This window comes from Lissotriton vulgaris, unplaced genomic scaffold (genome assembly GCF_964263255.1).
Source record: "Lissotriton vulgaris unplaced genomic scaffold, aLisVul1.2 SCAFFOLD_283, whole genome shotgun sequence".
NCBI classification, from domain to species: domain Eukaryota; kingdom Metazoa; phylum Chordata; class Amphibia; order Caudata; family Salamandridae; genus Lissotriton; species Lissotriton vulgaris.
The window spans coordinates 1601125-1624074 of record NW_028254237.1 but is presented as its reverse complement, the minus strand read 5'-3'; positions in this window follow the sequence as shown (position 1 = coordinate 1624074).

Genomic DNA, 22950 nt, shown 5'->3' with positions numbered 1-22950 from the left:
TGACCCAGCATCCCTCGCTTTAAGAGCGGCCCATCCAGGGCGGGGCAACTTTGTATATAATTAAGTCCACCGCAAGCACATTTCCTTAGCGTCCTTGCCTCTGAGGAAGAATGTCAATTCGAAAACGCGTCAGGCACGAAGGACGCATTGGACTGCTGAATGCGATCTGTATCCGACTCACCGCTCATACCAATAAAAAGGGTGACCTACGAACAGTGTTTGGAGTGCTTCCTAATTGAGGGCAACCTTGGAGCAACGATATTAAGGCGGCAGCCCTGCCGTCAGGAATGCACCACCCCATTTGAAATGTGGGGACCAGGGAAACCATCAAAGGATGTTTCCCCCTTTGGATGCGCTGTGATGGATTTAGAGTGGAGGGCGGACATGGAGGCCCATCTGGGGGCTTGAAATATGCGGCAGCTTTGAACTGTACACTTGCCGTGGACTACGTGACCCAACATCCCTCGCTTTAAGAGCGGCCCATCCAGGGCGGGGCAACTTTGTATATAATTAAGTCCACAGCAAGCACATTTCCTTAGCGTCCTTGCCTCTGAGGAAGAATGTCAATTCGAAACGCGTCAGGCACAAAGGACGCATTAGACTGCTGAATGCGATCTGTATCCGACTCACCGCTCATACCAATAAAAAGGGTGACCTACGAACAGGGTTTGGAGTGCTTCCTAATTGAGGGCAACCTTGTAGCAACAATATTAAGGCGGCAGCCCTGCCGTCAGGAATGCACCGCCCCATTTGAAATGTGGGGACCAGGGGAACCATCAAAGGATGTTTCCCCCTTTGGATGCGCTGTGATGGATTTAGAGTGGAGGGCGGACATGGAGGCCCATCTGGGGGCTTGAAATATGCGGCAGCTTTGAACTGTACACTTGCCGTGGACTATGTGACCCAGCATCCCTCGCTTTAAGAGCGGCCCATCCAGGGCGGGGCAACTTTGTATATAATTAAGTCCACAGCAAGCACATTTCCTTAGCGTCCTTGCCTCTGAGGAAGAATGTCAATTCGAAACGCGTCAGGCACGAAGGACGCATTGGACTGCTGAATGCGATCTGTATCCGACTCACCACTCATACCAATAAAAAGGGTGACCTACGAACAGTGTTTGGAGTGCTTCCTAATTGAGGGCAACCTTGGAGCAACGATATTAAGGCGGCAGCCCTGCCGTCAGGAATGCACCGCCCCATTTGAAATGTGGGGACCAGGGGAACCATCAAAGGATGTTTCCCCCTTTGGATGCGCTGTGATGGATTTAGAGTGGAGGGCGGACATGGAGGCCAATCTGGGGGCTTGAAATATGCGGAAGCTTTGAACTGTACACTTGCCGTGGACTACGTGACCCAGCATCCCTCGCTTTAAGAGCGGCCCATCCAGGGCGGGGCAACTTTGTATATAATTAAGTCCACAGCAAGCACATTTCCTTAGCGTCCCTGCCTCTGAGGAAGAATGTCAATTCGAAACGCGTCAGGCACGAAGGACGCATTGGACTGCTGAATGCGATCTGTATCCGACTCAACGCTCATACCAATAAAAAGGGTGACCTACGAACAGTGTTTGGAGTGCTTCCTAATTGAGGGCAACCTTGGAGCAACGATATTAAGGTGGCAGCCCTGCCGTCAGGAATGCACCGCCCCATTTGAAATGTGGGGACCAGGGGAACCATCAATGGATGTTTCCCCCTTTGGATGCGCTGTGATGGATTTAGAGTGGAGGGCGGACATGGAGGCCCATATGGGGGCTTGAAATATGCGGCAGCTTTGAACTGTACACTTGCTGTGGACTACGTGACCCAGCATTCCTCGCTTTAAGAGCGGCCCATCCAGGGCGGGGCAACTTTGTATATAATTAAGTCCACAGCAAGCACATTTCCTTAGCGTCCTTGCCTCTGAGGAAGAATGTCAATTCGAAACGCGTCAGGCACGAAGGACGCATTGGACTGCTGAATGCGATCTGTATCCGACTCACCGCTCATACCAATAAAAAGGGTGACCTACGAACAGTGTTTGGAGTGCTTCCTAATTGAGGGCAACCTTGGAGCAACGATATTAAGGCGGCAGCCCTGCCGTCAGGAATGCACCGCCCCATTTGAAATGTGGGGACCAGGGGAACCATCAAAGGATGTTTCCCCCTTTGGATGCGCTGTGATGGATTTAGAGTGGAGGGCGGACATGGAGGCCCATCTGGGGGCTTGAAATATGCGGCAGCTTTGAACTGCACACTTGCCGTGGACTACGTGACCCAGCATCCCTCGCTTTAAGAGCGGCCCATCCAGGGCGGGGCAACTTTGTATATAATTAAGTCCACAGCAAGCACATTTCCTTAGCGTCCTTGCCTCTGAGGAAGAATGTCAATTCGAAACGCGTCAGGCACGAAGGACGCATTGGACTGCTGAATGCGATCTTTATCCGACTCACCGCTCATACCAATAAAAAGGGTGACCTACGAACAGTGTTTGGAGTGCTTCCTAATTGAGGGCAACCTTGGAGCAACGATATTAAGGCGGCAGCCCTGCCGTCAGGAATGCACCGCCCCATTTGAAATGTGGGGACCAGAGGAACCATCAAAGGATGTTTCCCCCTTTGGATGCGCTGTGATGGATTTAGAGTGGAGGGCGGACATGGAGGCCCATCTGGGGGCTTGAAATATGCGGCAGCTTTGAACTGTAGACTTGCCGTGGACTACGTGACCCAGCATCCCTCGCTTTAAGAGCGGCCCATCCAGGGCGGGGCAACTTTGTATATAATTAAGTCCACAGCAAGCACATATCCTTAGCGTCCTTGACTCTGAGGAAGAATGTCAATTCGAAATGCGTCAGGCACGAAGGACGCATTGGACTGCTGAATGCGATCTGTATCCGACTCACCGCTCATACCAATAAAAAGGGTGACCTACGAACAGTGTTTGGAGTGCTTCCTAATTGAGGGCAACCTTGGAGCAACGATATTAAGGCGGCAGCCCTGCCGTCAGGAATGCACCGCCCCATTTGAAATGTGGGGACCAGTGGAACCATCAAAGGATGTTTCTCCCTTTGGATGCGCTGTGATGGATTTAGAGTGGAGGGCGGACATAGAGGCCCATCTGGGGGCTTGAAATATGCGGCAGCTTTGAACTGTACACTTGCCGTGGACTACGTGACCCAGCATCCCTCGCTTTTAGAGCGGCCCATCCAGGGCGTGGCAACTTTGTATATAATTAAGTCCACAGCAAGCACACTTCCTTAGCGTCCTTGCCTCTGAGGAAGAATGTCAATTCGAAACGCGTGAGGTTCCGTGACAATTGTAAGTGGTGTTTTCGACTCGCACGAATATGGTCGAGTCTGGTATCTGCGAACCGCAATTGACGAGTTTAGTAAGTGTGCGCAGTTTCGCTGTGCTAACCTAAACCGTTCGTTTGTTACGTGGGCATTTCCATCTGTACCCACGGGTTCCATCTTAGATACGGCATCCATTTTGTCTCTTGCCCTCAAGTAGCCAGCGAACGGACGATGTCCGCTTCGCGACCCTGGGACTCCCAAGATATTTGCGGAAGACACATGTCTCTTGTAAGTGTCTTTATGATGAGGGGGATGATACTGTAAAGCAGATGGCGCCGCTCGAGTCCCATCTCGAGCGGCCAGCCTATTATCTCAGCCGTGCATCTCATTAGGCACGTCCCTTTGATGCCTGTATGTCATGTTTCCCGATACCTCCCCTTTTACACCCTTTCCGATCTCCTCACTGTCTCCATCTTCCTCTGCACCTGTCCTTGTTCCTATTTCGATCTGTTTTATTGCTGATTGGAATGTACTAATGGTGGGAAGATGGGTTTTTACAGTTGGGAACCACCAAATGTTTCCGCACTTATGTTCCGGGCCTTATGAGTATCAAAGTGACCAAAACGACCCCTCTGGGGGATAATTGTGGGAACCGGGTTGTAAATTTTTGTCTGCTATGCAAACCTATGGGAGGATCGTGTATAAAAGGAGCGATCCACAGAACCAATTTGAAGCAGTCTCCCCAAGTTGCACGTGTTGTGCTTGTCGTGACTTCTGTGTTCCCTGCAGTAAATAAACCTTGAATCTTTGACGCTGAAGGAAGTGTCCCGTGTCTCTGTCACTTGTACGCCGGAACAGGTTACCCACGAAGGTTTCAGGTGTTGTGCCCTGGCACCGCTGGGTTCTAAAATAACCCAGTCCTTCAGTTGGCGCCCCACGTGGGGCTGCATCAGTGGTACCGGTCCAAGCCCGACGATCGTGAGGAACTTCGTGTGAAATCTCCGAGGGAAGGTGCACCCCGCTTCATCGATCCTGTTGTCGAAATAAGTGGCCCGAAGACTTTTCCCGCGAAGATTCCCGCCTCCTGACGGCTGCGACGGACTGCTGCCCTGACTGTAGACCTGTTTTGGCGCCTGGCGTAGACCTTGGTAGAGCGAGACGATTGACGGGCCTTCCTGGTGACGCCATCGATCTTTGAGTTAAGTATTTGTGGGTCGCTCCCAGAGTCCTTGGTTGTTGACACTTTAGCGAGTGTTTTTGTTGTTGACGCTATGAGAGTGTTTTGTCGATGACACTTTGCTAGCGTATTTTGTTGTGTTGTTTGACGACTGCAGCCGCCAAAAACCGAGGGTTTTGTTCTTTGCTGGGACTTGGTAAGTCCCGTAACCCTTGAAGTTTGTGAAACTCGGCTAGTGTGCAAGATGCCTGGTCGCAGTACTTTGTTTAGTTGTTTCAGACCTTGTGGTACGGATTCCCGTCTGGAGGACTCGTGTCCGATACCTCCGGTTGGAACTCCCACTTATGAGCTCTACAGTAAACATGGGCTAGGCCCGATTACTTTTAATGAATACTGGATCAAATACACGAAGAAGGACGGTGACCTTCGTTGGCCACCTCATGGTAGCTTTGAGGCCCCGATCTTAGATAATCTAGAGGTTAAATTGTTTGAAAGAAAGTCAAGGCCGGCCATGTTTGATGCCTTTCGGTTGTGGCGTAAAGAAGCCCGACAGAAAGAAATCAGACAGACTAAACAAAATCAGCGAGATAATGTTGCTACCATAGTGAAGAAAGCAGAGCAATTTCAGCGCGACAAGGAGGTTAAGGATAAGGAAGTGTTTGATAGACTACAGCGTATGACCGCAGATAAATGTTATCCCGCTTTGCCTACGGAGTCGGAAAAGAAGGAAGAGTCAGTTGAGGATCCTTTAATGTCTTATCTTATGAAGTCGCCACCTCCGTATGTACAGGGTACCGCAGCTCCCGTGGTTCCTGCTGTACCTATTCCTCCGCCTATTCTTCCTGTGCCTGTTCCTCAACCTGCACCCGCTCTTCCGACTGTTCCTGCTCCTTTGCCTACTGCTATCCATACTGCTCCTCCGCTTCCATATACTCCTGCTCCCGCTACTGCTCCTGTTTTGTTAACTCCTGCTGTTGCTACTGTTTCAACTCCTTCGCTTGTTAGTCCTGTGTCCTATACTTCTCCCTCTACTCGTTCTCGTAATTCTCCTCTTGCGGCTAGTTTCTTTCATTCGCTCGGACCTGTTTTTGGGTCCGCTGGTTCCGATGGTCCTCAGAGACGTAGTCAGCTTCCTGGTAACAGAGAACGCGCTTCGCTATATAATATGGCGATGGGTTGGATGATGCATCCTCTTCGAAATCCGCCACGCGTTGTACTCGACACGTTTTGTCAATTTAATATGCCAACCCAGAGATATGTGTTCGAGGAAATGTGTAAGGTCCTTCGCGATCAGATATCGGCCGATGCACCTGACGAGGTGCTGACCGCTTTGTCTGATCTTCAGCTTCAGTTCTCGAACGGACTGATAGTGGATACCAACGTTCGACGTGCTGTTGAGCGGTTGCTATCTCTTCGTCCTACTCCGATACCCCAAGCTTTGTTTGTTGAGGATATTGAAAGACAGCCAGATGAGTCTGGCCAATTTCCTATGCGTGAAGTTCCACCGGTTTGGATGCCGCCTAATCCTAATGCTGCTCCTCCGACACTGGGGCATTTCCAGAGAGTATGGATACATCTCCCATGGAAACGCTCGGAAGTGTTACAGGTGAAGCAGTCTTTGCCCGACCCTCGCAAAAATCCTACAGGGTATTACAAAGAATTATCGCAGCTCGTAGATGCTACGGTAATGAATCTTGCCGATATCGATATGTTGTTCGGCAATGTCGTACCGCAACCGGTATGGGCTAAGATTCGTCAGGAAAACCATCCGAATGAATTAGGTGGTGCTTGGGCTGCCATTGTAGCGGCAGATGCCGGACAAACTGGTGGTGCTAAACCCGACCAGCTGATTGTTGATCTTCCTCAACGAATAATAACTTTAATGAAAACTCTTATGCCAGCTATGAGGGTGAACTGGGACAAATTGTCAGCTTGTAAGCAAAAGAAGGACGAGAGTGTTTCCGACTTCTTTACGAGGTTCGAGGAAGCATTCATTGACCATAGTGGACAGGATATGGGTACTGAGGGTGGTCAGCGATGTTTGTGGATAAATTTGTTTCGAACTTACTGCCCGATTTGAGCAATAAATTAAAGAATTTAGAGAGTGCGTGGGCCGTTTCTACTTCAGCTCAGATATTGGCCACAGCACAATATTATGAGAACAGAGAGAAAGAAGAGAGCGACCACGCTGATAAAAAGACGAAAGAGCTTAAGACTAAAGTGTTGCTTCAACAAGCGTATCCTCCGCGTTCAAATCAGAATGCATCCCAACAGAATAGATCGCAGTCGCAATCGAATCGATCGCAGCCGCGTAATGATTCCTCCTCCCAAAGATCATCGTTAGGGTACAATCAATGTGCTTATTGTAGACAGGAGGGACACATTAAATTCAATTGCCCTGTTCTGAATGATCGCAATAGTGGTAATTCGTCCAAAGGAGGTCGTGGTGGTTCGCATCAGGTATCACGCGGTAGGGGTCGTGGTGCCCAAAATGATCGTTCTGAAAACTCGTCTAATTCTAATAACTGTTTCGATCAACGTGGATCATCGCAAGGACGATCTGCGCAGTACAATGTAGATGATTATTACGCCGATCAGGGAACTGACGACAGTAATTATTAGGACAGCCATAGACAAGGAGAGGGAGGGGTATCAGTTCCGGTTGATCAGAGAGGGCCTTACGTCGCAGTTGCTACATCGGGCGTCGTTGAGCCTTTTCTGTTGGACACTGGTGCAGCGAAAAGTTCTATTATGCATTCGAAACTCCCTGGCGCACCTTTGTCTGGCTTAACAAATGTTTCCGTTGGATTCTCTGGCGCCCCCGTTAGCAATCCAGTTTTGTGCCCTTTGCCCCTTACAATTGGGCCACGTGAGCTTCAAGCTCCGTTGATTTTGACTACTGGCTGTGGTGAAAATCTTTTGGGCCTGGATTTGCTTAAACGTTTGTATGCAACTTTGTATTGTTCTCCTGCGGGTGTAAAGCTTACGTTGGGAGAGAGAGTTGTCTCACCTATGTATTTGTCCCTTGATAAGCTTCCACCGGAATTGAGTTCTCTTCCTGCGTCTTTGTGGTCAACAGGTCCCAATGATGTGGGCCTGCTTGACATCTCCCCTTATGTTGTTCAGTTGAAATCTAATGTGCGATTGCCACGTATTCCCCAGTATCGTATCTCTCTTGATGGTGAACGAGCACTGTTAGCGATCATTTATGATCTGATCGAGAAAGACGTTATTGAAGAGACTCGGGGAAACGTGTGCAACAGCCCTGTACTGCCCATTCTAAAACGTACTGATCCTTCGAAACCACCCGTTTATCGTTTTGTCATCGATTTACGGGAGGTGAATAAAATTGTGGTTCCTCAGTTCCCCGTTGTGCCTGACATCACGGCGCTACTGACTCTGATTCCAGCTTCTGCATCGTGGTTTTCGGTGATTGACTTGAAGAATGCGTTCTTCAGCATCCCGATTGCGGAGGAGAGCAGGGACCTTTTCGGTTTCTCTCTCGGTGGACGCAGCTTCCGGTTTAAACGCGCTCCTCAGGGCTACTGTGAAAGTCCATCGATTTACAGTCAAGCCTTGAAGGGTCAACTGGATGCGTTCAAATTGCCGGCTGGTACGGCCTTAATCCAATACGTCGATGACTTATTGGTAGCTGCAGATACTCAGGACATTTGCAAAATTGCTACGGTGTCATTGCTGCAACATCTCTGCGTGTTAAATCACAAGGTGTCACCTTCTAAACTCCAATATTGTTGTCAAGAAGTAACCTATCTAGGTCACTTATTGTCAAAGGAGGGAAGGCGGTTGACCCCAGAGAGAATTGCAGCGATTGCCCGAATGGTTGTGCCAAAAACCCAAAGAGATGTGCGTGCCTTTCTAGGTATCACGTCGTACTGCAGGCAATGGATTCCTAATTTTTCATTGCTAGCGAAACCATTAGTGGCTCTTACGTGCAAGGATGTTTCAACTCCTTTACCATGGACGGAAGAATGTCAGAAAAGTTTTTCTGAATTGCGTGATTCATTGTGTTCGGCTCCTGTGTTAGGTACTCCTGACTACAGTAAGCCATTCACATTATATGTTCACGAGAGAGAAGGTTGTGCGTTGAGTGTCTTAACGCAACCTTTTGGTGGTAAGCAACGTCCATGTGCATATTTTTCCTCGACCTTGGACCCAGTAGCTAGAGCATTGCAGAGCTGCTTGAGAGCAACAGCGGCAGCTGCGGTCTCCATCCGACAATCAGCAGGATTGGTCATGGATAATATGCTTACGGTGATGGTTCCGCATGCAGTCGACACTCTTTTGAATCGTACAAAAACTCAGCACTTGACGAGTGCGAGGTTGTCTGGGTACGAGTTGACGCTGTTGGCAAGCCACATTCAAATAAAACGTTGTAGTGTCCTGAACCCGGCAACTTTGTTACCAATTAGCTCAGAGTCAGATGAAATAACAGAACATGATTGTTATTTGAGGACAGAGGAGGAAACAAAAGGTCGAGTGGACCTTAAAAACACCCCATTGGAAGACCCAGATGGAACACTGTATGTGGATGGGTCATGTTTTAAGTTGCCGAATGGCGATGTGACCACTGCTTATGCTGTTGTAACATTGAATACTGTTGTTGAGACTGCAAGATTGAATCAGAATTCTGCCCAAGCTGCAGAACTGATCGCTCTCACCAGAGCGTGTGTGTTAGCGAAAGGGAAACGTGTGAATGTGTTTACTGACAGCCAATATGCATTTGGCGTTGCACATAGCTTCGGACGATTGTGGAGAGAGAGAGGTTTCTTGACGTCGCATGGTACGAAGATTCAGCATGGCCAGCTTGTGAATGATCTTTTGGATGCGCTGACGTTGCCTAAGCAGGTAGCGATTGTTAAATGTAGTGCGCATCGTAAGGTGACGGATGATGTTGGTCGTGGTAATGCGTTTGCGGATGAGATTGCTAAGGAGACTGCCCGGAACCTTAGCACTCGAATGTATGTGACGAGTTCGGCTAGGTGGCCTACAGAGTCGAGCATGTGTGAAGACACTATTGAAAGTGTGAAAGAAATTCAGAAAGAGGCCACCGAGACTGAAAAGACGAAGTGGAAAGAAAGCACGGGAAAGTTGGAGGCGAATGGTTGTTGGATTGATTTGTCGGATCAGAAAAGATGGTTGTTGCCCGATGCGTATGTGCTGGCCGTTGTGACAATGGCGCATGGGTTAGCACATATTAGCGCGAAAGGTATTTGTAAGTTGCTGTCCCCTGTGTGGAAGAATGACGGTATCACGAAATGTGCTGAACGTCTGGTCAAAAATTGTATGGTGTGTATGATGTACAATCCTGGCAAAGGAACCCCAACTCCTCCTGGCAGTTTTGCTCCCCCTTCATGTCCCTTTGATGTGATCCAATTGGACTTCATCCATATGGAGCGATGCAATAACCTGAAGTACGTTTTAGTTGTGGTTTGCGCATTCTCCCGATGGATCGAGGCCTATCCTCTCAAAGACAATACTGCTTTGTCTACTGCGAAAATCCTACTGAAGGAATACTTTCCTCGGTATGGAATGCCTAGAGTCGTGTGGTCAGATAACGGAAGTGAGTTTGTGGGAAGTGTGATGAAGAGTGTGTGTAAGGGCCTTGGAATTAATCAGAAATTCCATAGTGCCAATCATCCCCAGTCAGCTGGTTTGGTTGAAGGGTATAACGGCACCCTTAAACTGAAACTAGCAAAGATTCAGGCTATGACTGGTCTTTCGTGGCCTGACGTTTTACCCTTAGCATTACTGTCAACTAGGGCGACTGTACACTCCCGAGTAGGGCTTAGCCCCTATGAAATAGTGTTCAGTCGTCCTGCGAATGTTTGGGGGGTTCCTAGGCCAGGTATTTTCTGTGATCTTGAGTATCCAATGCTGATCGATTATCTTCATGACTTGACTGCTAAACTGAGGTTAATTCACCAACAGGTTCACGACGCACTGCCGACGCAGACGGAGGGTCCAGGCCACCAGCTCCAGCCCGGAGATTGGGTGGTGACGCGGAACTTTTCGCGCAAGAACAACTTGGACCCGAGGTTTACTGGACCTTACCAGGTTCTCCTTGCCACGAGGACTGCTGTTCGTCTTGAGGGACGGAAAAACTGGGTGCACGCCACCCACACCAAAAAGGTCCCTATCCCTTTGCCGGCAGACCCGTGGGTGAGGAGAGGCATTGCATCAACTGAAACCGAAGGATTGCCGGCGTTTGTACCTTTTAGCGACGCACAGCCCGTCGGAGAATCCTCAGTGCAGCAGAAAGACACTGTTGAACAATTGTCATCAAAAGACTCAAGACCAGAACACTCAACTGATCAGCAGGACGCTGTCTCTTCGACGGATCCTTTGTTTGGCGAGCAGACACGTCCTGGGAAAACCCGATACTTTTTGCGATCTAGCACTAAAGACTAATAAAAGATCCTGTTTTTGCTGTATTGACAACTACATTATCCCGTTTTCCGTGATCAGTTTGAACATTCATATTATTGTGATTATCCCTGTGTGTATATACATTGAGCTTCATTCCTTATATTTTTTTTTGCTTCCACAGCCGAGAGACATTGTTTTTGTATATATATATATATATATATATTTGTGAAATAAAGGCCGTAGGGCCGCGCGCGTACTTCCTTCTGCATAGTAGGTCTTGACGCTAGGTTAAAGACCGTCGGTTTCTGGGAACTCCTAGGGATTGACTATTGCTACACAGAACGAAGTGCGTCAAGAAACGTTGCGGACGGTCGTAGGGAATGGCATTTTCGAAGCTGATGGACTTGGAAGAAGCTCAAGCTCGAAGATTCAAGCTGCAGCAACTTAGCCGTACGAAATGTTTTATATTCCAAGTATTTGTATTATTTTTGACTGTTTCTGCATTATTGGCGGGTGGGGTGTATTACATGATATCTTACTTCTTACCTCCTGTCGTACCTACTCCTACCCCTGACCCTAAACTCACCTCCACTGCTTCTCCTCATTCTTTTCATGTCTTACCCGAACACGAGCAGGCTAGACGTGCAGAATTCCGCAACAATTCCTTTATTCAGCTCCTTCACCAGCATCAGTTAGTGGTTAACACTACTAATTGTTGGGTATGTGGGTTGATGCCACATACTACGGATAAGGGAATTCTATATCTGGTGTTACCGTATAGTTCCCAAGGGTCTGCTCGAGCATTTCAAACAATGTTTCAAAGCGCACTAGGTTTCCACCCCATTCGAGAACCACGTTCCCCCTACTCTGGTCCTACCTCGTATCAAAAACCTTTGTCGATAGCAATCGAGGACTTAGACAGCGATATCTATGATCCCTCGCTTATTCCCGAAGAAGAGGTTCAAGCTTACAGGGTCCTGAGTAGAGGCGAGTATAGTGTGTTCACTAGTGAAAAGCAGCTTAAAAGCTCACCTCCGATATGGGTCGTACCCCACATTGGTAATTTTTGTCTAATGGGTCGTGGCCGAAGATCGAAAGCCCGACTTGGAGAGAGTGCTTGCACTGAAAATTACATTTTGCCGATGGTCTCGTCCCCTGTGTTCCTGGCGGCCAAGGGTACATACTTTATCTGCCATGATCGTGCATATGCATGGTTGCCTGCTGACTTCATGGGCTCATGCTTCATTGCAAATTTGTTGCCTCCGACGTTCACTGTAGATGCCGATTATCATAAGACTAGAGTTGTGCGAGGCGTATTTAGCGAAGAAGATACTGCCGGTCAAGAGGCAGGAGACTTTTTCAAGGGTTTCCTCCCGTTTTGGGGACCTATGGTTAATAGTAGGAACCTGAGACAGTTGACTCGAGTGGTAGAATCGACAGCTAATATTACTGCCAGTGCCCTTGGTAATATCACCACAGAACTTCAGGCGGATAGACTTATGACGTTACAAAACCGTATGGTTTTAGACGTGATCTTAGCAGATCGTGGTGGGGTATGTAAGGTGATCCATTCGAGCTGCTGCATTTTCATTCCTGATAACGCTCCGACCGTTTATCAAGCCATCTCGAAGTTGCATAAGATCTCCGAATCCATACACGTGGATGTAGGGGATTGGACGCTACTTGGGTGGTTTTGGGGCCTGATGTCGACTTGGGGTTGGAAGATTCTGATGATCGTCGGAGTTGTCGTGGCGTTCCTGTTCACGTGTTGCCTTTGTGTGCAGTGCGGTCCTGCCTTATGTGGCCTCTGTGCTACAACGTGTATGAGACAGCCGCCTGTTACCAATGGAACTCGGTTGGACAGAGCTATGCTACAGCAACATCTAGATGGTCTGATGAATATTGAGTATGATTCCGACTAGTGCTTGCCTACATGAGGGCAAAAGGAGCGTCTGAGGTTCCGTGACAATTGTAAGTGGTGTTTTCGACTCGCACGAATATGGTCGAGTCTGGTATCTGCGAACCGCAATTGACGAGTTTAGTAAGTGTGCGCAGTTTCGCTGTGCTAACCTAAACCGTTCGTTTGTTACGTGGGCATTTCCATCTGTACCCACGGGTTCCATCTTAGATACGGCATCCATTTTGTCTCTTGCCCTCAAGTAGCCAGCGAACGGACGATGTCCGCTTCGCGACCCTGGGACTCCCAATATATTTGCGGAAGACACATGTCTCTTGTAAGTGTCTTTATGATGAGGGGGATGATACTGTAAAGCAGATGGCGCCGCTCGAGTCCCATCTCGAGCGGCCAGCCTATTATCTCAGCCGTGCATCTCATTAGGCACGTCCCTTTGATGCCTGTATGTCATGTTTCCCGATACCTCCCCTTTTACACCCTTTCTGATCTCCTCACTGTCTCCATCTTCCTCTGCACCTGTCCTTGTTCCTATTTCGATCTGTTTTATTGCTGATTGGAATGTACTAATGGTGGGAAGATGGGTTTTTACAGTTGGGAACCACCAAATGTTTCCGCACTTATGTTCCGGGCCTTATGAGTATCAAAGTGACCAAAACGACCCCTCTGGGGGATAATTGTGGGAACCGGGTTGTAAACTTTTGTCTGCTATGCAAACCTATGGGAGGATCGTGTATAAAAGGAGCGATCCACAGAACCAATTTGAAGCAGTCTCCCCAAGTTGCACGTGTTGTGCTTGTCGTGACTTCTGTGTTCCCTGCAGTAAATAAACCTTGAATCTTTGACGCCGAAGGAAGTGTCCCGTGTCTCTGTCACTTGTACGCCGGAACAGGTTACCCACGAAGGTTTCAGGTGTTGTGCCCTGGCACCGCTGGGTTCTAAAATAACCCAGTCCTTCACGCGTCAGGCACGAAGGACGCATTGGACTGCTGAATGCGATCTGTATCCGACTCACCGCTCATACCAATAAAAAGGATGACCTACGAACAGTGTTTGGAGTGCTTCCTAATTGGGGGCAACCTTGGAGCAACGATATTAAGGCGGCAGCCCTGCCGTCAGGAATGCACCGCCCCATTTGAAATGTGGGGACCAGGGGAACCATCAAAGGATGTTTCCCCCTTTGGATGCGCTGTGATGGATTTAGAGTGGAGGGCGGACATGGAGGCCCATCTGGGGGCTTGAAATATGCGGCAGCTTTGAACTGTAGACTTGCCGTGGACTACGTGACCCAGCATCCCTCGCTTTAAGAGCGGCCCATCCAGGGCGAGGCAACTTTGTATATAATTAAGTCCACAGCAAGCACATTTCCTTAGCGTCCTTGCCTCTGAGGAAGAATGTCAATTCGAAACGCGTCAGGCACGAAGGACGCATTGGACTGCTGAATGCGATCTGTATCCGACTCACCGCTCATACCAATAAAAAGGGTGACCTACGAACAGTGTTTGGAGTGCTTCCTAATTGAGGGCAACCTTGTAGCAACGATATTAAGGCGGCAGCCCTGCCGTCAGGAATGCACCGCCCCATTTGAAATGTGGGGACCAGGGGAACCATCAAAGGATGTTTCCCCCTTTGGATGCGCTGTGATGGATTTAGAGTGGAGGGCGGACATGGAGGCCATCTGGGGGCTTGAAATATGCGGCAGCTTTGAACTGTACACTTGCCGTGGACTATGTGACCCAGCATCCCTCGCTTTAAGAGCGGCCCATCCAGGGCTGGGCAACTTTGTATATAATTAAGTCCACAGCAAGCACATTTCCTTAGCGTCCTTGCCTCTGAGGAAGAATGTCAATTCGAAACGTGTCAGGCACGAAGGACGCATTGGACTGCTGAATGCGATCTGTATCCGACTCACCACTCATACCAATAAAAAGGGTGACCTACGAACAGTGTTTGGAGTGCTTCCTAATTGAGGGCAACCTTGGAGCAACGATATTAAGGCGGCAGCCCTGCCGTCAGGAATGCACCGCCCCATTTGAAATGTGGGGACCAGGGGAACCATCAAAGGATGTTTCCCCCTTTGGATGCGCTGTGATGGATTTAGAGTGGAGGGCGGACATGGAGGCCAATCTGGGGGCTTGAAATATGCGGAAGCTTTGAACTGTACACTTGCCGTGGACTACGTGACCCAGCATCCCTCGCTTTAAGAGCGGCCCATCCAGGGCGGGGCAACTTTGTATATAATTAAGTCCACAGCAAGCACATTTCCTTAGCGTCCTTGCCTCTGAGGAAGAATGTCAATTCGAAACGCGTCAGGCACGAAGGACGCATTGGACTGCTGAATGCGATCTGTATCCGACTCCCCGCTCATACCAATAAAAAGGGTGACCTACGAACAGTGTTTGGAGTGCTTCCTAATTGAGGGCAACCTTGGAGCAACGATATTAAGGCGGCAGCCCTGCCGTCAGGAATGCACCACCCCATTTGAAATGTGGGGACCAGGGGAACCATCAGAGGATGTTTCCCCCTTTGGATGCGCTGTGATGGATTTAGAGTGGAGGGCGGACATAGAGGCCCATCTGGGGGCTTGAAATATGCGGCAGCTTTCAACTGTACACTTGCCGTGGACTACGTGACCCAGCATCCCTCGCTTTGAGAGCGGCCCATCCAGGGCGGGGCAACTTTGTATATAATTAAGTCCACAGCAAGCACATTTCCTTAGCGTCCTTGCCTCTGAGGAAGAATGTCAATTCAAAACGCGTCAGGCATGAAGGACGCATTGGACTGCTGAATGCGATCTGTATCCGACTCACCGCTCATACCAATTAAAAGGGTGACCTACGAACAGTGTTTGGAGTGCTTCCTAATTGAGGGCAACCTTGGAGCAACGATATTAAGGCGGCAGCCCTGCCGTCAGGAATGCACCACCCCATTTGAAATGTGGGGACCAGGGGAACCATCAAAGGATGTTTCCCCCTTTGGATGCGCTGTGATGGATTTAGAGTGGAGGGCGGACATGGAGGCCCATCTGGGGGCTTGAAATATGCGGCAGCTTTGAACTGTACACTTGCCGTGGACTACGTGACCCAGCATCCCTCGCTTTAAGAGCGGCCCATCCAGGGCAGGGCAACTTTGTATATAATTAAGTCCACTGCAAGCACATTTCCTTAGCGTCCTTGCCTATGAGGAAGAATGTCAATTCGAAACGCGTCAGGCACGAAGGACGCATTGGACTGCTGAATGCGATCTGTATCCGACTCACCGCTCATACCAATAAAAAGGGTGACCTACGAACAGTGTTTGGAGTGCTTCCTAATTGAGGGCAACCTTGGAGCAACGATATTAAGGCGGCAGCCCTGCCGTCAGGAATGCACCGCCCCATTTGAAATGTGGGGACCAGGGGAACCATCAAAGGATGTTTTCCCCTTTGGATGCGCTGTTATGGATTTAGAGTGGAGGGCGGACATGGAGGCCCATCTGGGGGCTTGAAATATGCGGCAGCTTTGAACTTTACACTTGCTGTGGACTACGTGACTCAGCATCCCTCGCTTTAAGAGCGGCCCATCCAGGGCGGGGCAACTTTGTATATAATTAAGTCCACAGCAAGCACATTTCCTTAGCGTCCTTGCCTCTGAGGAAGAATGTCAATTCGAAACGCGTCAGGCACGAAGGACGCATTGGACTGCTGAATGCGATCTGTATCCGGATCACCGCTCATACCAATAAAAAGGGTGACCTACGAACAGTGTTTGGAGTGCTTCCTAATTGAGGGCAACCTTGGAGCAACGATATTAAGGCGGCAGCCCTGCCGTCAGGAATGCACAGCCCCATTTGAAATGTGGGGTCCAGGGGAACCATCAAAGGATGTTTCCCCCTTTGGATGCACTGTGATGGATTTAGAGAGGAGGGCGGACATGGAGGCCTATCTGGGGGCTTGAAATATGCGGCAGCTTTGAACTGTACACTTGCCGTGGACTACGTGACCCAGCATCCCTCGCTTTAAGAGCGGCCCATCCAGGGCGGGGCAACTTTGTATATAATTAAGTCCACAGCAAGCACATTTCCTTAGCGTCCTTGCCTCTGAGGAAGAATGTCAATAAGAAACGCGTCAGGCACGAAGGACGCATTGGACTGCTGAATGCGATCTGTATCCGACTCACCGCTCATACCAATAAAAAGGGTGACCTACGAACAGTGTTTGGAGTGCTTCCTAATTGAGGGCAACCTTGGAGCAACGAAATTAAGGCGGCAGCCCTGCCGTCAGGAATGCACCGCCCCATTTGAAATGTGGGGACCAGGGGAACCATCAAAGGATGTTTCCCCCTTTGGATGCGCTGTGATGGATTTAGAGTGGAGGGCGGACATGGAGGCCCATCTGGGGGCTTGCAATATGCGGCAGCTTTGAACTGTACACTTGCCGTGGACTACGTGACCCAGCATCCCTCGCTTTAAGAGCGGCCCATCCAGGGCGGGGCAACTTTGTATATAATTAAGTCCACAGCAAGCACATTTCCTTAGCGTCCTTGCCTCTGAGGAAGAATGTCAATTCGAAACGTGTCAGGCGCGAAGGACGCATTGGACTGCTGAATGCGATCTGTATCCGACTCACCGCTCATACCAATAAAAAGGGTGACCTACGAACAGTGTTTGGAGTGCTTCCTAATTGAGGGCATCCTTGGTGCAATGAAATTAAGGCGGCAGCCCTGCCCTCAGGAATGCACCGCCCCATTTGAAATGTGGGGACCAGGGGAACCATCAAAGGATGTTTCCCCCTTTGGATGCGCTGTGATGGATTTAGAGTGCAGGGCGGACATGGAGGCCCATCTGGGGGCTTGAAATATGCGGCAGCTTTGAACTGTACACTTGCCGTGGACTACGTGACCCAGCATCCCTCGCTTTAAGAGCGGCCCATCCAGGGCGGGGCAACTTTGTATATAATTAAGTCCACAGCAAGCACATTTCCTTAGCGTCCTTGCCTCTGAGGAAGAATGTCAATTCGAAACGCGTCAGGCACGAAGGACGCATTGGACTGCTGAATGCGATCTGTATCCGACTCACCGCTCATACCAATAAAAAGGGTGACCTACGAACAGTGTTTGGAGTGCTTTCTAATTGAGGGCAACCTTGGAGCAACGATATTAAGGCGGCAGCCCTGCCGTCAGGAATGCACCGCCCCATTTGAAATGTGGGGACCAGGGGAACCATCGAAGGATGTTTCCCCCTTTGGATGCGCTGTGATGGATTTAGAGTGAAGGGCGGACATGGAGGCCCATCTGGGGGCTTGAAATATGCGGCAGCTTTCAACTGTACACTTGCTGTGGACTACGTGACCCAGCATCCCTCGCTTTAAGAGCGGCCCATCCAGGGCGGGGCAACTTTGTATATAATTAAGTCCACAGCAAGCACATTTCCTTAGCGTCCTTGCCTCTGAGGAAGAATGTCAATTCGAAACGCGCCAGGCACGAAGGACGCATTGGACTGCTGAATGCGATCTGTATCCGACTCACCGCTCATACCAATAAAAAGGGTGACCTACGAACAGTGTTTGGAGTGCTTCCTAATTGAGGGCAACCTTGGAGCAACGATATTAAGGCGGCAGCCCTGCCGTCAGGAATGCACCACCCCATTTGAAATGTGGGGACCAGGGGAACCATCAAAGGATCTTTCCCCCTTTGGATGCGCTGTGATGGATTTAGAGTGGATGGCGGACATGGAGGCCCATCTGGGGGCTTGAAATATGCGGCAGCTTTGAACTGTACACTTGCCGTGGACTACGTGACCCAGCATCCCTCGCTTTAAGAGCGGCCCATCCAGGGCGGGGCAACTTAGTATATAATTAAGTCCACAGCAAGCACATTTCCTTAGCGTCCTTGCCTCTGAGGAAGAATGTCAATTCGAAACGCGTCAGGCACGAAGGACGCATTGGACTACTGAATGCGATCTGTATCCGACTCACCGCTCATACCAATAAAAAGGGTGACCTACGAACAGTGTTTAGAGTGCTTCCTAATTTAGGGCAACCTTGGAGCAACGATATATATATATATATATATGTGCATATATATATATATATATATATATATATATAAATTCATTTGCAGGTTAACACAACTTCGCACGAAGGCCACAGGAAGACTTTCAATTCACTTCGTTTATTGCCAGCATGCAAACACAGGGCTGCACATCATTACCCTTCCTTTTAAATGTTACGCCTGACGCGTTTCAAGAGTTCCCTCTCCCTTTTTCCAAGGCGCATTTGGTTCTGGCATCAATGTCATCATTTCTTCATTTGCACTTTTATCCTTCTCACCTTCCTTCTGGGCGTAGCCAAACACATGGCTTTCTGGGTGCTGTAGTGCATTGCCGGTTTTTACCAAGTGGGAGAGTTCCCTCTCCCTTTGAGAGAGGGAACTCTTGAAACGCGTCAGGCGTAACATTTAAAAGGAAGGGTAATGATGTGAAGCCCTGTGTTTGCATGCTGGCAATAAACAAAGTGAATTGAAAGTCTTCCTGTGGCCTTCGTGCGAAGTTGTGTTAACCTGCAAATGAATTTATATATATATAATATATATATATATATATATATATATATATATATATATCCAACAAGGCAGGAAACCCAATTTGAAGAAAGCCACTGGAGGTATTAACTTTTCACATGATTTAATGGCAGCATGCTGACAATTCACAAGACGAAAGTCACATCAACAGTATTCCCTCGCCAGACGCGTTTCAGGAATCAAAAGTTCCCTTCTTCAGTGGCGTTGTGCTGTGACTAAGTAAAAGCGCTGTTGATCTTGCACAGTTCATTTTAACCACCTGTCGACCAGGGCGTGGCCGGCAGCACGGCATTCTGGATATGATAGTCCTTCACTTGATCCCCAGTGGGTAGCGCTCTTAAAACAAAATAAAACACATTTCATTCCCAGTGGTAGATGTGAACAAAACGTCTGTTCACTGTCCTGCTTTGCTGTTGCCATTGTGAATTGGGCAGGCGCTACCCTGCATAGACGCCTGCTCACCTCCCATCCGTGTAGCTAGACAACCGTTTTGAAGCTAGCATGGACTTCGCACCGCAGCAGGCTTTCCTCCCGACCGGGAACAGCGGGTATACATCCAACAAGGCAGGAAACCCGGTCGAGGGGAGAAGCCTGCTGCTGAGTCAGCAGAACCAGCGTTGTTTTCTACACAGAGCAACATGGACACAAACTTTCTGGGGCTCTGCAGGGGAGACCCAGTTTACTCTTTCATCAGCTTAGAAGCGAGGCCGGCTGATTGCAGAGGTGAAGTTTCCCATCCACTGTGATGCATTTATTTGGATTAGTCAAATCACGACGCTCCACTGAAACTATCAGGACTACAGAGCCCATAACGCCGCTGAGACTGCACACACCCAGTGGGCGGGGACTTGAGATAAATGGGGCGTTTGTGAAGCAGCTGACACTCAATGTCACTGATGAAGAGAGCGAGGTCTCTCGAAGCGCGTTTGGCAGCATTATCTGGAAGAACACTGATGCAAGAAGCCTGCTTGAAAGCTTTTGAAAATAAAAGAGGATTACATTCTATTCGTGCGTGGCTCCTTCCCAAATGGGTTCCTGTGCTTTTGTTGGATTGAAACGGCCGTCCCGGTCGAGGGGAGAAGCCTGCTGCTGAGTCAGCAGAACCAGCGTTGTTTTCTACACAGAGCAACATGGACACAAACTTTCTGGGGCTCTGCAGGGGAGAACCAGTTTACTCTTTCATCAGCTTAGAAGCGGGGCCGGCTGATGGCAGAGGTGAAGTTTCCCATCCACTGTGATGTATTTATTTGGATTAGTCAAATCACGATGCTCCACTGAAACTATCAGGACTACAGAGCCCATAACGCCACTGAGACTGCACACACCCAGTTGGCGGGGACTTGAGATAAATGGGGCGTTTGTGAAGCAGCTGACACTCAATGCCACTGATGAAGAGAGCGAGGTCTCTCGAAACGCGTTTGGCAGCATTATCTGGAAGAACACTGATGCAAGAAGCCTGCTTGCAAGCTTTTGAAAATAAAAGAGGATTACATTCTGTTCGTGCGTGGCTCCTTCCCAAATGGGTTCCTGTGCTTTTGTTGGATATATATATATATATATATATTACATCCACAGGTAACTCCTTTACAAGAAACCCAGAAGAACACAGCGGGGATTGTAGGGAAAGTCGCTTTATTGCTCAATAACTGCGGCATAATGCATTTCGACGTTAGTCTTCTTCGGATGCCTTCGCAGATGAGAATGAGGCAGAACTTTGATTTAAAACCCTCCTGGCTCCTCCCCAAACATTGGAGTGCAGCTGGCCCCAATTAACAACACAGTTTCTGTTGCGTAGTCGGATATCATGGACTACCAATCCCACAAGACATCAGGTGTAGGGCTGTCTTGTGTGGAGCTCTTTATCAAGTTTGCGCTGTCAGTGCCATTGTAAAGGTGAGCAGTGCTGCCAAAATAATGTCTTATTTCAAAAGTCGGTCTCCCTTGAGTCCCCTGACACTCCGCCTCAAAGTGCTTTCCCCAGCAGGGTCATGGAACAGCAGACCAGTGTCCGTGCTCCCCCGTCAAATTCGGGTTGCTTCCATACAATATATATAAATATTTATTTTATATTTAACCCAAGTGGGTTTTTGCAAATAAATTGTTTATCTAATAAAGTTGTTTGAATTAACAAAAAACCTCTTATTTTCTGTTTGATTGTGATATCAAGGATTACATTTATTGTGAACTGAATGAATTAAGGTTTAGCCCACTGGGGCGAGACTCACGATCAAGCATGTAAGCATTTAAATAATCCAGGTTGATAAAAAACATTGTTTTATTCAGTTATATCAATTAAAACAATCTGTTGTGATCCAAAATAATCTTTAAACAAACAATTCTGAAATTGCGCCAAAATTGAATGCAATAGTATGTTACTATGTCTATCATTACAAAGTGGAATTGAACCATGTACCTTTAAATATGTGAAAGTGACTTGTGCAACTTACCCGGGAACAAGCAGTGAGGTTAACTACGAAACGCGTTGGGCACCCGTTGCTGTAAAATAAATACCGTTGAAATTGAGGCCACGGCACCAGTGAGTTTTATTTCTCGCATACTGGACTTTGTGGGGATATCTCTCTCTCTCTCTCTCTCTCTCTCTCTCTCTCTCTCTCTCTCTCTCTCTCTCTCTCTCTCTCTCTCTATATATATATATATATATATATATATATATATATATATATATGTATATATATATATATATATATATATATATTACCTACTGGCGATCGCCAGTAGGTAGTTATAGTTAGGATTGTTTTCTATAGAAAATCCGCAACATTCTATTGGGAATAACTTTGGCGCCGGTTGAGAAATCTGCCGGTAATTTTCCTTAAATTTGCCTCGCTGCGCTCCGCTCCTTCCCTGAAAGTTTAGAGGGGATTCGTCAAGCGGGGGCCGAGATAAAAGGGGGGTCCCAAAACATGTTTTCCCCATGTTAATTTCCATAGGGCGGTTGGACTCACTTTTAGCCCGAACGGATGAATGGATTTCCACAAAACCTGGCAAAATTGTAGGGAATGGTAGCCCGATGTGCCTTTGCTATGTCTCAAGATATGTGCTCCAGTGGATTTTGAGTAATTTAGGTTCAAAAAAATATATATATCTGGGCGGAGCCTAACCACACATCTGATCTGATTGGCTGTCAGCACTTCATCCAAGAAGTGTTGGCAGCCATCTTGGGACCAATATACATGGTAGCACCTCATTAAAAAGCATTGTAGTTAATAGAGAGTTTTAGGACTTTAGTTACATTATAAATCATTTGTTGATGGTACCATACTCGTTTTAGGAATTGTGGTGTGTTCTAATGTGATTTTACCATGTGAAAAAGCCTTCTGCTGTGATATCATGAATCATGTTTGAAAGAAAACTAATATCTCATGATTTTCCCACAGTGGTTTGGAAGGGGATCTATAAGCTAAACTGAAAGCATATTTTCTGTAAATTCACATTATCTTTCTCAGTCATGTGAGAATGAAGTCTGACATTCTCAGTAAAACATGTACATCCAACAAGGACAGAGACTGTCAGTTGATTCCTTTGTGTTCTACTGCAGCCTCCTAGAGTGTTCTAAAGAACAACTAGAGTGCTAACAGTCCTACTTATTACAAAGGTATAGCACACCTGAAGCCATCGTGATGGGAATAAA